A 16,447-nucleotide genomic window follows, 5' to 3' on the forward strand; every position below is an offset into this window, starting at 1 on the left:
CGAGCAATTTTGGACTTTATTTTGAAAAGTAATAGACGGATGTGTAACCTCAAACGTAGATGACAGACATTTCCCCTAAATCTGAGCCAGGGTCCTCGGATCTTCTCTCGAAAGGGGTCTCAGCGTCATCTTTATTAGGTGTAAGGAAATGTAAGCGTTCTCTTAAGCTCTTAAAGGGGAAGCCTGCGTTCAGTCTATTCGCAGGCATATAGTCATATGAATCAAGTGCTGTAAGAAGAAAAAAATGCATATTTTTTTCATATTTAGCATATTTAGATGCTGTGATTTTTTTTTTAAATTACACATTAACAGTTCATGATTTTCACCCTTGTGCTCATGTTACAATCCAGGGACAATAGAAGTGCCCGACACCATCAATAGTTTGAACTTGAATAGAATTAAAGATGAAAGGGAATTCCTTAAGTAGGATTTGTTGCACTTGCTTAGACTTTAGCTTGAACTCATTGGTGGGTGTTGGCAAACAGTACAAGACAAAGTTTGGACAATGCCATGTCTGCATCTCAAGAATACTTGTGTTCACTGAATGGCCACTCCTCTACTTCAGTTCTATACTTCTTCTTGGTGTTTCAAAGGAGAAGATTAACTGTTTTTTCCAAACTCTAACATACTCGGATGCCACAGAAATGTCTGGACTGAATAACATTGGATGTATGAATTGGCCTCAACAAGTTATACAATGAAGTTAAAATGCAGATATCACACTGTATGAAAAGTTTCCGAAAGGAAAGAAAGCTAGGCATGCTTCGTAACAATACCAGCATTACTGCCTTAACTGTTCATTGTGCAATAACTGCCAGACACATTCACCCCAACAGGTCCATTCTCATCTAATTTTTTTTTTTCATGTGCAGTAGGGGTCGTGTATTTGATGGTGCTGTTGTTGGATTCAACACATTTTTTTTTAAATCTTTTTTAACCAACATCTCAAAAATGCAAAAATATCCTTTATTTTATCTTTACCTGTTATTCATTTTGTTTGATCTTTTTAATTTTTCCTTCCTTTTCTTACTGGTTGGCCATTAAGGGTTTGACCTGTTCTTTGGCACTGCATCATAAGTATGTTTGTTTTCAACCACAAGACAAATCTGCCCCCATTTCCAGGGTAGACGGTGCATGTTTTCCAGGAAGCATGATGTTTCATTTCGGGTCATGGCTGGATACGTCGCCATGGAAGCTGGGGGTCACGCTAGAGTTTTCCTTTCTGCAGAGGGGAAGACAGTAGAGACATCCCTGTGTGGCTATTCCTGGACTGCACACACTCCCACATACACACTCATACGTAAATATCCACCAATGTAAAAGCTGACCTTTTACCTTCATGTTCATATCGAGGGGCAGGTTTAGAGGACACTCTGCTGTCACTGACTGGATGAAGTATGAGCCCTGAGCGCGGTAATGCCCACAGCCTGCTCCTACAAGTGTGTGACAACTTGAAAAGGTATCGGGTTAACAGGGTGGCTTGTTGTCAGTCATTAAAGTTCAACACAGGATTCCTGGTATGACACGGAGGAAGGAGGTGTGCACTGCTGCGTGTAGGAGTTTCAGCAGGTGAAATAAAGTCCACAGCTGACCAATGTGCTGGGACTCACAGGCTTCACAAAGCCATAAGTCGCACTATTCTGATTATCCAACACTTGACAGGCCTTTTACTATTCATGACGCCACTTTGAAACAAAGTTTGAAATGCCTACATGATGGTGTCACTGAGCTGATTTTGCTACCTTTGGAAAAGACACCAAAATGAATAAAGAACTGTGCTGTGACCTAAAATCACAAGTAAGATAAGTAAAACGTTATCGAACTTTGATAGACCTGACAATTTAAGTTATAAGACTAAAATAAGACTGTCTTGCAGTTTTATATAAGTCCTAGTTCTCATCTGCCCACCCATTTTGAACACATTTACTGAGTTTTAAGTGCGTTAAGATGTTGCAGAGATAGATGTGCTTTTGATGTGATCCGGACCAAAACTAATTTCACCCCAAAGAAGGCAAGCTCCAATAATGAAATAACAAAATGAGCTTTCAGATGGTCACGCTTAGTATACGTTATGGTCATGAAGGATTGGGTTAAGTCAAACAATCTATGTCTCAGTTTTATAACAGTTAATGAGTATCTTTTCCCAGTTGTTTTGCCTTTTCATCCTTCTCTTCCCCTTTCAAAACTGGCTGTGCATGTGAGTCTGAGTGGGAGCGTTAATTAACTTACTGTCTAATATCCTGATCTAATTCATAGACTGAATTTCCCCCCACCTCTCCTCTTGCCAACTTCCTCTGTCACCACAGTGTTACAGGATGAGGCGAGCAACTACCGTCCTCCCCCCCAAAGTTCAAACTGAGGCTATAGAGTTAATGCACATCCCCTTCAAGTTGTTTCGATGATGTCTCGCCAGTCTGTCTAGATTGAGACTCATCCAAAAAGTATTGAATCATACGGCAAATTTAACACCTGTCAGTAGGCAAAAGGATTTGTCATTGCTCGTGTTTATTTAATTACACTCTGTCAACCTGACAGGAAATAGGAAACAGATATACTCTAAAAAATGACTTTGTTTACAGGCAATTGGATTAATAGTTAAGGGAAGTCATTTCATAATCAACAAAACAATCTCATGCCGTTAGTGATTATTGGGCTACAAAAAATAAAAACTACTATTCTAAATCTTATTTACATTTGGTAAAAGGATATTTTTCCTTACAGGGTCATATAACTTGCTCAGTGTAGTAACATACTCTGACCTGGGGAGGTCTGGCATCACCATGGAAGTGGAAAAACTTGTATTTCCCACTAAGTTCTGGCTCTAAAGGTGAGTCAGTCTAAATTGTCTCCCTTGACCGGCTTTACAGCAGGACCTATGACATACAGATCATATAACATATGGTACAGTATCTATAGATTTTACACCCATGACAACTTCACATAACCAGAGGATGTTCCCAGGCCTCTCCAGGTGAAGTCCTGTCCACTAGCCAACAAGTAGCCAATTGTTCTCCATCGTTTTGACCCCCTGACCGCACGACACCACAGGTCCTGGCAGAGCTGCACCAGTCCTTGTTTTAGCTCCACTTGTTTCAGCTGTTGTTTTTTGTGGCAACATTAGAAATGACAATGGATGAAACGGGTTCATTGTGTCACCACAATGAACCTGTGAATGAATCAATTTTGTTAGAAGAAACACTTGATATTTCTAGACTTCAGTAGTACAAGCTTATATGAGGTTATCTAACACCGGTGTGCTGTATTGTCTCTCTTTCTCTCTGTGTGGGTATGTAGGCATGTTCCACCCGAGCTTGTTTGTTCCACCCATTTGCCCATTTTTTGGATTAATAAAGGTTGGGTGGAGTCCTCTCCTGCCAACATTTCACTGTCATAAAGCCCGGAGAAAAAGGCCTTCCACTGATTCACCAGCAAACCTTTGGACGGTGTTTTGTCCACTTTTTACATAGTCTGCTTCTTGCTGGTATCGAGGGTTCATACCTCTGGTAGTAAAAAGTAAAAATCAATGTTTCTTCTGCACAAACATCTCTATAAAGTAAATGTAAAGAAACTACAGTTTCAAAGATAAAACAATTGCATATAGATGCTATTACATAAATATATAGGACAATTGTAGTAGGCTACTTCCCCTACTTCATGTTGTTATTTTTTTGTTATATCAGTGGTGTTTCATCAAAATTGATTTGTGTGATCTTATCTTAGTGTGCAATAACTTTCCATTTTCATACTGTTCAAAAGGAGAATGTTTAAAATGAATTTCCCTCAGGAATAATACAGTGTCTGTCTGTCTGTCTGTCTGTCTGTCTGTCTGTCTGTCTGTCTGTCTGTCTAAACCCTACCCTTAAATTCACAGTTATCAATTAAAACTTTCTTTTTTTGTACACCCTGCTTGTTTGTGGAATATCAAAGATAAACTGCAACATTCATTAATCTACTGTAAATACATCTCTTTAATATCTTGTTAAGCGTCACAAAGGTTGAAGATCCCGGGCAGTATTTGTACTCAGACTTTCACTGAATTAAAGTGACCCGTTTTGCTTGGTTGGTGGTATTTTGTAATGATTTATGAGGTTTACAAGACATTATACGTTTTCACTGAAATCCAGACAAATGAAAATGTCCCACCACTGCCATTTTAGTGTTTGGGGAGATAAATACTGTACAGTTATTAACTGGGATACAGTTGGGCTTTATGATGAAATGGTAATCAACTCATCAATATGTGATATTTGAAAGGATGACGTCAACAACTATGAGGAAATTTAATTGTACGTTGTCCAAGCTTGTTACTTCAATCAAGAAAGAACCTGTACATTGTTTCAGAAAATAAATATATGTGGCTTTTAATCATTGCCAAACTTCATATTAATCATTAATATATATCCAGACAAACGTAACATGAAAAGATGATGACAATTGTATATTTTTGTGCTTATCAATAATGTACATTATTGAGATATTGCTTGTATTTAGATATGAATGAAAACATCCGTTGAACTTAATTTAAATGAGTGCTAGATTAATTTAATTTCCCTCAGATGTGAGAAGAGTCCTGTGTAGGCTGTCCTGGTAAGTGTTAAGTACAGTAAATTATAGTCCAGAAATCAACTGATCTGAGCATGAGCTTCTAGTATTCAAGTCATTTCAACCATAAAGAGAACATTTTGAAATCCAACTATATGAGCAGTCAAACAAACCAATGTACTGCAAGTGAAGTAAAAAGGATAAAATGGGCTAAGAGGAAGTAATGGTAGAACACAAGTGAGATATTTGTGTGTTTGAGAAGGCACTGATAATGATTTGATCTATTTCACAAGCTCATATTCCATTTTTGACATGTTGTATTTTAGGGAGCATGTTTTTCACAGAGTGTGAAAAATATAAATACCGGCCGGCATTGTTGGAGCCATGTGAATAACTTTGCAGTCGCCTTGATGAGATTGAAAGCGAATGAGTCAATGAGCCGAGGGAAGGCGTGAGGGAGGAAAAGGTGGGGGGTGCTGAGAAGGGAGGAAGGGAGAGGGAAGGAGGGCAGAATCACAGCTGTATTGTTGTGTGTTTTCCCACAGAGGAAGTGTAACGGAGCAGCTAAATATACAAACGGCACAATGAGGCTGCTAGTATGGAGCAGCTGTGGAACATGGTTGTCACCAGGTCCAGGAGTGTGAAAAACCGAAGACTGCCTTCTAATTATAGAGGTGGAGCTTACTGAGTAAACAAACTGCTGTTCAGATACACATCATATGATTCAGCACAAGATAACAAATAGTGCATATGTACATAAATATCCACAATTTACGACGCTCAGCTGATTAGCCACAATTTTTTATTTATTTATTCTCTACCTCACTGCACATACCAGTACTTGACTTCCTGTCATTTTAGCAGCCATTAAGTTCCATTACATTCATAATGTTATCAAAATCCACAAAGCTAAAACAACATGCCGCTGAGACTTGTTTATGCATACATTTTGCCAAGGGGATGCCGCCGTGTTCCCAAGTTAACTAAAAGATATCATCTCTGCTGTAAGTCCTCGGTCTGCCCTGTGGCGGTTCTTACAGAAGACTATTCTGCTGCAAGGTGGCTGGAGCGGCATCACCCTAATCGGCTGCTTACAGTGTAGCAGAGCAGTGACTATGCTCTAAAGTCTAAACCCAATCTTTAAGGGTTAGTCCATCCATCCTACAGAGAAAGCTGACAGTTTTTTTTATTCTTTTGGACCCTACCCACAATCTAAGTACAAAGGAAAAGCTGGAACATACACTGATTGATATATTGAGAGCTTAGCTTTCCAGTTCACCTTTATCTTTGCCTATATTGACCTGTAAAATATCTGTATGACTGCAAATCCTGCCACAGTGTCTCACTTCTTTCTACCCCAACACATGAACAAGACCCCAAAATACAGTACGTGAACTCCTCTACTGGAGGCAGTAACTTTTTCCCAATCCAGAGTGAGCAATCCAACCTTTTCCGACTGAGGACCACAAAATCAAACTTGTAGTTGGCGATTGTCAACCAAAGTGCGTCACACTTGGCTGCAAAATGCCCCAGTGGCTGCTGGAGGAAGCCAACAGGACTGCATCGTCTGCAAACAGTAAAGATGCAACCCTCAGCAGACAGTTCGAGAAACCCTCCACCACCTTGCTGTGAAATAGAGTATAGAAATAGAAACTGTGTCCATGAACACCAAGGCCAGAATCTGGGAAGAAGGGCAGCCCTGGTGGAAGTCAGTGCCAAACAGAAGTAGGTTTGACTTCTGGTTGTACAGCAAAAGCATTACCAGTCAAAGAATCTCAAATACAAAATGGCCCATTGAGCAAACTCCCATGTACCCTCTCGTACTCTCCTTTTTGTCTATATCATCCATTCTTTTATTTTTAACATTTAAATCGAAGCACATTTACAGGATTGTCAAAAGCTACATTTGGTTGCATGTATTTTCAGATCCCGTTACAAAAATATTTCTGTTTTAAATGCGAGAGCATTGCAGCTGGAACACGGGTGTCAGGTGTGACTGCGTGGCCATGTCAAAAGGTTTACATGGCTCAAGGGTCAGATGAGATGAACCCTTAGTGGAATTTTGCTTCAAGCTCCAAGGAGGTCAGGACCAATGCTCCTCTGTTGGAAATGCTTTGCATTCACAGCATAAATGACATGGTAGACAGAATAGGAGCCACAAAACAAGCACATTCCTGAATTGGGAAAAAAAGTGTGTATCTAAAATTACAATGGACTAAAAAACAGAAGCAGACCCACCTTTCAAAGACAAAGTCGTCAAACAAATCAAGTTATCAGCTCAATCCTTGCTGTTTAAGGGCACACCAAGTCATGCTGTATGATTTTGCACCACATTTTTGTTGTCGCTCTATGGTAGTATCACACACTGTCTTATATGATCCCAAACCATTTAGTACCATTTAATATAACACTTCAGAATCTTCATATAAAATCTCAGTGGAACGATAACATAGTGTTCGTGAAGGGTTTCGGAGACAAATTGTTGCTGTGGATAATTAGGACAGTGTTGAAATACGAGCGGAGAAAGCGTCAATGTCATGTAAACATTAAGATGAGGTGGAAATTAAATTACAAAGAGGAACTTAAACTGAAAGTTATTCAGAGGCATTTATGCCAAAAAGGTTTTCACTGATTCTTACTAAAAGTTGTTGCAGTTGAAAAGAATCGATGAAACAGTAAGACCTGGGAAACACATCGGAAAAAGCATCTGGAGAAGTGTAATATCCATTTGGAGTTCCGAGTCAGTGAGCCGAGGAGAGCTGCAAACGTTCCAAGTTGAACACCAGTCAAGTTGTCGGAGCAGGATATCAGGTGGCAAAACTTGAACTAGTGAGTGGTGAAGTCTTGGAAGCTGTGCTTAAACAAGCTGACAAGCATGAAGCGCTGAGCACTTAAAATATATGCCTTTTTTATAAAAAAGAAGAAAAGGGAAGAAAAATACTTAACAGTACAAATCAAGTCAGTATTAAAGTGTGATACAACTGTATGTTGAAGATAATGTGAAAATGCAGCAAGAGAACAACGGCAGGAATATATAGTGTAGCTGGATGAAGAGCAGAACCAGAGCACCACGGCCAGATGATACAAGCGCTCGCGCACGTAAAAGGTTGGGAAACAAGTCTTTTCATTGAAGAACATTAAGAAGTCACCTTTTATGTAAAGAAAATTTAGAAGAAAATAAAGAAATTTGTATTATCACATTTGTAAACACAAAATGGGGAAAGAAAGAAATAACTGAACAATATAAATCCATAGTTTATTTAATTGAAAGCATTTATACCATGAAACTATAAAAACACAGAGAAATGTTTAAAATCCACAGTATAAGTGTAGTATTCTCTCTCTTTCTGTGTGTGTGTGTGTGTGTGTGTGTGTGTGTGTGTGTGTGTGTGTGTGTGTGTGTGTGTGTGTGTGTGTGTGTGTGTGTGTGTGTGTGTGTGTGTGTGTGTTTCTATGTTGATGATTTGACCGCACAAAAAAAAAACAGGAAGACCTACTGCAAACGGTTTTCCCCATCATCCTGGTAGCTGTGGATGCAGTTGACTTTATATGGGCCTTTTAATGACTTGAAAAGCACATGACAGCATGACAGGACAGCGTGATCTTTATCTTGTTGACGTATGTGTCAATTTAAGAACAGCTATGTTCACGTCAGAATTTAAATTTTCCTAGCAATGAAACATGTGGTTAAGAAGAAAAAATGCATTTTGAAAGGAAATAACTGTAGTTTAGCAATCTTGTTATTGAGAGTGAAAACCACACAGCCAATAATGACTTTCACTCATACGATTAAAGGACAAGCTGTTACACTCACACAAGAGGGTTGTGGCAATCAATGTCTAACGCTTTGAGTTGTCCCAAAGACCGTATAAGAACAACTGTACAAACCCTCCCCCAAAGGTGTTTCTGTTTGGAAGTGCATTGGAAACCTCTTTTTCCTCTTACTGCAAGGTGCCATGTTGCAAATGGGAGGAACAAGCAGGCCTTGGAACACACTAACCTTAGTTCACTTACTGCCTTTTAACTATTTGAGCATGAAAAGTGTATCTTATGCTAACCTATAATCATAGCTAATGTTACTTCACATGATCAAATCTGTCCCAACATCCTCTATAGACATCAGAAATGAATGAGGCAAAGACTCAAACAAGGACTAGTGATGAGCTAAGCTTCAACCTGGAACCGTGCAGGCCAACCCCAAACCAGTCCCAGCAGTCACAGTTAACAGCACAACAAGCTATATTATCTTTAAATAAAATATGACCATGCTATGTTTGGTCTTTATTCATAGCTAATACCTAATATAGTTAGAATATATGCATATGTAGCTAAAATGTATGTATATATTTCCTTTTTCGTGTAATTTCAATCCATCTGTGTAAACTTGTATTGTGTAAATGCAAGGTGGCTCAGTGGGAGCATCCAAAATGTTGTTGCACCTCCACGGTGTAATGACAATAAACGTCTATTCTATTCTAAGTTGTTAAAGTGGTGAGAGCTAGCCATTGCCTATTGAAATTAAGCTAGTCAAAACTGTTTTCTAAACCAGGCTTTTAGGGGGTTTATTTCTGCTGCAAATGTGCACATTTTAATGTGGCAGTCAAAGGAGACTGAACTGATTAGTAGCGCCTAATGGTATGCAATGAAGATTTATTTATTTCCTGACAGTGGCGTGGCCACCAAAAAGAGTGCACGCCTGGTTTTGCTTGATTTAGTTTTGTGGCTAAATGGGAATAATAGTTATTTTTGCCATGTGACCACATAGATTCCTCCGATTCTTTACATTTATTAGTAACACTTTTGCTCATTGAAAGAAAAATTATTTCCACATGACCTTTTTCTGTTATTACGTTGTGTTGATAGCAGTTATGTGGCTAAGTGACCATCAACACAATTGTATGCTCAGTGATTGATGGTCTTGACACTTAAGGATAACAGCTTTCAACTGTTAGGGTGTAAATCATTGGTAGGATACTCACTGAGAGAGTTTCACATTTCAGTGTTGTTTTACTTGGAGAGTTCAGTGAGTTCATGAGGGAATATGAGTCTTGAACTGGACCTATTATGTAAATGAATCAATAAAATATAATGTAATCGCTCTGATGAGAGACAAGCAACCACACATGAAATAAACCAACAAATGCATACAAAAACAGACACCTGACTTTTAGTGTCTAATAAAATCTGTGATAATTGATGAAAAAAATTGCAAGTCAATGCAAAGGGTTTAATTAGTGGTTTATGGCACTTTTACACTAGTACCTACTCAGCCCGACTCGTCTCGACTCGACTCGCCTTGCCCTCGTTTATTTTCGATACCCAGATCAGAAGTAGGCGGGGTTGGAGCGGAGCTGCTGTGACGTATTTGATTGTGTGATCTAAACGGAGAAAACAACAACACTAAAGATGTAGAACCTGGAGGAGATGATATATGTGCTGCTGGGTCTGTGACTTGTGTTCGATATCAAGTTAAAAAATGAGAGTGAAAGAAGCTTCAAGCGGTGATGGTTTTTTGTTTGTTTGTTTGTCTCGGCGCAGCTGAAAAGTCAGCTGGAGCTGCGAGCAACTATGAAGTACAGAGCTCCTGGTGGATTTGGTCGTTCCTTATCGCCCGTCTACATCCCTTTTTAATTCTCTCCTCAGCCACCAGGTTTATGAACATATGCACCTCAGAGTTGGATCATGAAACAGACTTTTTTCGCTGCCATTGCCTGTCGAATAAAATGAAGAAGCCGCGACTCGCTCTTTTGCTGATTTCGCCTCCTAACCCAGACATCTGACGGCCTAGTCCCCCGACCAATCTGTGGTGTGTAGTGTGATGACATCAGATGCAGGCCGACTCAGCCGCTTAGAACCTCGGCAGAAGGCGAGGCGAGTCGAGTCGGGCTGAGTAGGTACTAGTGTAAAAGCACCAATAGAGTCTGCTTGTACAGTAGGAGCTCCCCATTTCAATTCTGAGATCCCCCATCCTCCAAGATTTGATGGTCTTTGGTACCAGCAGGCGTTACCAATTACCCCAACAACCTTTTCATTTCTTAAAGGAAACCACCTGATGACTCTGGAAATAATAACAATAGCTGTTTACTGTAAGTTCCCTTATTACAAAGAAGTGCACTGTTTTTCAAAATGTATTCTTGGAAACCCATTTCACAACTTAATGACATAGATTGGGAGTAGCTAGTGAGATGACTTGGACAAATTCCGGTTAGAACAATAGCCTAAAATCACCCAGATACTGCATCCTAGTGATTGCCCAATTGCTGAGACACTAACCCTATGACACACTTTGAAAGACATTCCCCTTTTGTAAAATTAATGTGTAGATATACCTTCTCCTTTTCTCTTCCCTCACCCACCCCACACCCTCATTGTGTAGGGTGGGTGGCTGTTCATCTCGAGCTTGGGTCCTATACCAGAGGCCTAGGAGTTTGAGGGTCCTGTGGAGTATCTTTGCTGTTCCTAGGACTGTGCTCTTCTGGACAGAGATGCCTGATGTTCCTCCAGGTATCTGCTGGAGCCACTTCTCCCATTTGTGATACGGCCCCCAATGATCCGATGACCATGGATACTACTATTGCTTTCACCTTCCAGGCTTTTCTCCAGATCTTCCTTGAGCCCTTGATATTTCTCTGGTTTCTTGTGTTCTTGTGTTGTTTTCCTGATATTGCCATTGTTGAGGATGGCAACATCGATCACGACAGTTTTCCTCCGCTGCTTATCCATGATCACAATGTCCGGTTGGTTGGCCACAACCATATTGTCGGTCTGTGCTTTGGAAGTCGCTCTCATTCTCCACCACCTTGAGAGTTGTTTCCCATTGCGAACTAGTGATCTCCAGTCGATATTCTGCACAGATGTTTATCAGCTACTTGTTTACTCTTCCTGCCAGTATCTTACACACTGTGGTTTGGTGCTGGACTGATTCAGGGCCTCTTTACACAGCCTGAACCTGGGATCTTGCCTGGTGTGGTAGATCTGGGACACTATCGCTCTAGCTTGCCCCTGCGCTGTCATGATTAGCCTTTCAGTGCGATCCTTCAGTCCAGTAGATCTTGTTCATATCTTCCACTTCAGCCATCTGTCGGTGGGACATCTAATGCAGGAGTTTTTCCTCCCATGATGGTTCCAACTCCTTCTTTTCCAATGACTTTAAGACTGCATAAATGTCATCACTCCTTCACACGTTGTAGAACTTCTTTCTCATTATTGTTAATTCAAATTACAAATATTGTACATGTGTTTACAAAGATAATTCAAATTACAAATATTTTACATGCATTTGCAAAGCTGTAAAAAATTTTCAACTGAAACGTCAACACAAGTTGTAAAGGTTTCACTTCTGTTTCACTTTCCCGGAGCTTTTGCAAACATGTTCTGCTGTGACTGCAGTCTGCTTTTTAATTACTGGACATTTTGTTGTTTTTCTTGAATGCTAAATCACTCAGCTCCATGTAGGATGTCAAAATACAAATATATATACTCCATGCAATCACTTTTCCATTTTTCATTAAACTACCTTCCATCTGTGTCTTTTTTTTTTGTTATTGTGGGTTTTTTTTTCAACCCTACTTTTAGAGAAAGGGTCCTCACTTTGTGGACCAAAATCAAACTGCATTGTTTTATTTCGAGTAAATCATAAACTTTAAGCTCTGATGAGCCTCAATGATTTGGCGGGCCATATGTGACCCCTGGGCCTTGATTTTGACACATGTGGTCTAGTGTTAGTCTACGGTGATATAATGAAGAAAAGATTCACTATTGTTCCTCACTGTTGTTACAGAAGGTTAGAGAGAGACATCTGAGCTGTTATTCCTCATGTGCTGTGTTAACTCCCACTGTATTTTTTAATTGGCCTGACTTCTTGGCAGACTTTAGTGCTCCCACAGGCACTATTTCAACAATCAGGATGTAGTGTTCACACAATAAGCAATAATGACAGACTGGGAGGAGATAACTTGATGGGTAAACCCCAAATGACAGAAAGGGAACTTTCCTTGTCGTAAAGAGTGAGGAGTTGTGTTAATATTTCAAAGAGGTCAGTGAGGTAAATGGAAGCTAGATAATGGAGGTTAAGAACCTTTGAATGTTGGGAGTAGGATTTTAAAGTTAAGGATGCAGACTGGGAGCTTACAGAGTTGTTTAGATTTTCTGGAGATTAATTCTAGACCAGCTAACAATTATGGATTTTTGTGATTAACCATAAAGAAATGATTTAAAACAAAGACAGTGAGTGATTTGAGAGTTGGACAGGGGTAGTTATGTTACTAAAGTGGATGCAGGTAAACCGGGTATTGTTTTTAGAGTGGCAATATGAATGGATGAAAAAAAAAAAAACTGCCAAAACTAGCAGGGGTGGATTTGGTGCCAACGATAAGGAATTCAGTTTTCTGTTGAGTTTGACATATCTATGAGAAAGTGAAATTATGATTTCATGTAAACCATAGAGGAAGTTTAACAGCCCGACAGAGAACCCAAATGCAACACACAGAGCACTAAGCGGTAGCTTGTCTGGTTCACTTTAATTACCACAACAGAGGCGAAGGGCAGGAAGGAATACCGGGCAAGGAGCAGGTAATAATCAGCATCAGGTTCGGAAAGACTAGCTCAGGTACCGGGAGACAAGGCAGAGTCCAAAGTCAGGCAGGGTCGGCAACGGGAAGTCAGAACGGAGAACGCTGGAGTCTTTCATCAAGACTAAGAACAATCAGACAATGAAAGTGAGTGGAACAGGGGACTAAATAGTGGCAGAGTTAATGAGTGGCAGGTGTGCGCAGGTGAGTAGCAGGTGTGGGCGTGGCAGTGTCAATGAATGAATGAGTGACTGGGAAAGCAGAGTGCAGGTTGTGACAGGAAGTGAGGTACGAGGGGGGTAAAGCTGGATGTCTTCCACGTAAAGTGGAAATAAATGACTTACATTCAGAAAAATATTGCCAAGATGGGGAAGATTAATGCCAGACAAAGGAGGTCCCTAAAACAAAGCCCTGCAGTACACCGTTTGTTGACAGAGGAGGGGCGGGGATTGGAAATTCTCTAACTGCACAAACTGGTTGCAACGAGAGATATGAAATGAACCAAGAGAGAAGTATGTTGTTTATACCAGTAGAAGTTATACAGTTGAGGAGGATATGATGTGAGGTTGTGTGAAAAGCTGTGGTTAGGTCCAGTGAGATGAGTATGATAAGGAGTTAAAAATCTGCAGTCATCAGAAGGTCATTTGTGATTTGCTTCATAGCTGTCGCTATACAGTGAACGTAAACCAAATATAACATATTATAATGTACTACAGGTAAATACAGTTTAAAGAATGCTAAGAGAGAATCTTGAATAAAAAAACTCCATAAAGAGATAAAAACAGTGCAAGTTCAAAGCAGTAGGATAGAAAAAAATATGATTATGCATGCTATAGTGCAACACATTGAACACAATGTGCCTAGATCAATTATTTTATTCTAATATCAAATGATGGACCAATGATAAACTTTCAGCTTCAGGCTGGAGATTTGCATTCCTTCACCCTACTTTGTATTCAGTTTTAACAGATACACTACCAAATACTAAGAAAAGTCTTGGCACTGAATCAAAGCTTGCTGCAACATGTGCATTCTGCAAGCCCGCATGCTACTAGCATGGGAAACAAACAGTGTTTGAATATGTTTCGTAACACTGTAACATGGCAGTGTCATATTTCGACATTACTTTTAATACCCTCATGCCTTGACACTTTTTAGTTTCTTTACATCTTACGATGTACAGGTAGGTGACTACATTTACAAGTATAGCACTGCTATTCACAAATACACACACACATACACCATGTACACACACTTTGATCTGAGAGGTGGTTTGCTGTGTAGGAGGGAATTTCCCCCTATATCGTTGTAGGAAGGTCCCCTTCATCTACCTTCCAATAAAGAAAGAAATGTATTTTTTCCTTCTCATCCCAACTTTTCTGAAGTTCCCTTCATGTTGCCCTTTGGGGTTGGAAGCCTTGCATACGTCTTCCTTTTATTCTTTTCCTCCTCTTCTTGAGGCCGCAATCAATCCACTCCTTGTTCTTGGTCCTCTGATCCTTTGACAGTCAAGCCACCAAGATTTTTCCATAGGTCTCGGTGTCATACTTCAAATAACTGCTTTTCAACTATGTTGTCCATGTTCATGATAAAAGCTTATAACAAAGTCGTTCAGTGTGAAGGTCTGACTTTCAGCTTTCAAATAACTGTTAAGAGTGAAGTTTTCAGTATTTTATGGTAGTGATACATTGACAGGATTTTCCATTGTATAAACAAAATATCTCAAAACACGGCCCTGGCGTCTCCTGAGTCACTTTGGTTTTAGACTTTCTTTGCACTATATTAGGAATTAGCATTGTAAGGAAAAACATTTTGCACACTTCAAGGCTTTACTTTTATCAAGTTAAACATCTTAACCTTTCTAAAATCATAAACAAGTTTCAAAGTGTTGTGTAAAGATTCAATGATTAAATTCCCTTCAAATTTGTAACTATTTAAATCTGGGTTCAGTGAGCGAAAAAAAAAAAGAAAACAAATTCCCTGTCTGGCATGTTCATACTTGGCCAATAAAGCTTATTCTATTCTATTCTAAAAAAAAAATATATATATATATATATATATATATATATATATATATATATATATATATATATATATATATATATATATATATATATATATATATATATATATATATATATATATATATATATATATAATGCCCTTGCACGGCAGGAATTGGGTACAACTGAATTATACAACTGAAATGTCACAGGTGCAATTTCAGAGGCAGCCATGAAATGTCAGTTGTCCTGAAGAGGACACTGTAACACACAACCATCTAAGTACTTGCTTAACACAGAAATAGAGTTGGGGGAATATAAACCTTCAGACTTAGACATCTGAAGCAACTTGTAATTTTCCTGCATTTGTGTTTCCCATCTCGGTCTCTACCCTTGTTTCTTAAGATGAACAGTTCTCAGTGAAGCATGACCACAGATCTTTCCAGTTGAGGTTATTTTCCCAGCATGACAACAAGTGGCAGGGGGGAAAAAAATAAAAACATCTGACTAAAATGTTTCATTTTGGAACAAAGCGTCATAAGTGTAACAGAAAAAGAGCAAGCTGGTGTGAATGATGAATACACATGGTGGAGAGCATGTACGTAAGCTTTAAATATAGATGTCACCCAACTTCAAGGAAACGCACTGTGGTTTTTCTGTGTAAATTTGCACGGTTGAAGTTTTGGCTAAAAAAAAACTATCTGATGGTGATGTGGAGAAGATGTGGAGAAGAGGAAATGCGTCAACAGGAGTGTACTCATTCACACACACAGTAAATTTACACAGTAAATTGGGTCTGTGTGTAAGGGAGTTTATAGACAGGGTCATTGTGTTACTGTGTTTCTCCTGTTTTGGAAAACAAGGGCACATTCAATTCTGGTTGCTTGTGTTTTCAGATGTTATATTGACAATAACACTTTTGTTAAAATGGGCCACATAAGAAGAAGCCTCCTGGTGTTTCTGATAATTGAAAGAAAAATGTCCTTTAGATATGAGTATAATTTGCTCTCCGACACCCAAGACAGGCCATTTCAATGGTTTTCTCTGTTTTTCTAAGCAGCGTGAAACACAACCGAACATAATCGTTTGAAAAGTGTCTTGCATTGTTTCTCTCACTCCACGTCTCGGCAGTCCTGCACTAACCTGCTGCCCCAGACATTTATACCGCACTAATTTACCTGAATGCCTAAGGACTGGCTTTGAGACATAAATTCAAACAGATTCAAGTTCAGACAGGCCGTATATATTGAATGATCACACTATCACACATTGAATAGAAGTATTTTCAAATATCTTTTCATACCTGAAGAGCGTTTACTCCTCCCAGCTCGC

General features: G+C 39.4%; 1 protein-coding gene across 1 annotated transcript in view; it reads right to left on the reverse strand.

Annotated features, from left to right (window-relative positions):
- LOC133442628 (parvalbumin-7-like) overlaps positions 1-16,447 on the reverse strand; it is a 470,342-nt gene that overhangs the window by 131,780 nt on the left and 322,115 nt on the right. The gene's annotated exons all lie outside the window — the stretch shown is intronic.

Source organism: Cololabis saira, chromosome 1, assembly GCF_033807715.1.
Source record: "Cololabis saira isolate AMF1-May2022 chromosome 1, fColSai1.1, whole genome shotgun sequence".
Taxonomy (NCBI): Eukaryota; Metazoa; Chordata; class Actinopteri; order Beloniformes; family Belonidae; genus Cololabis; species Cololabis saira.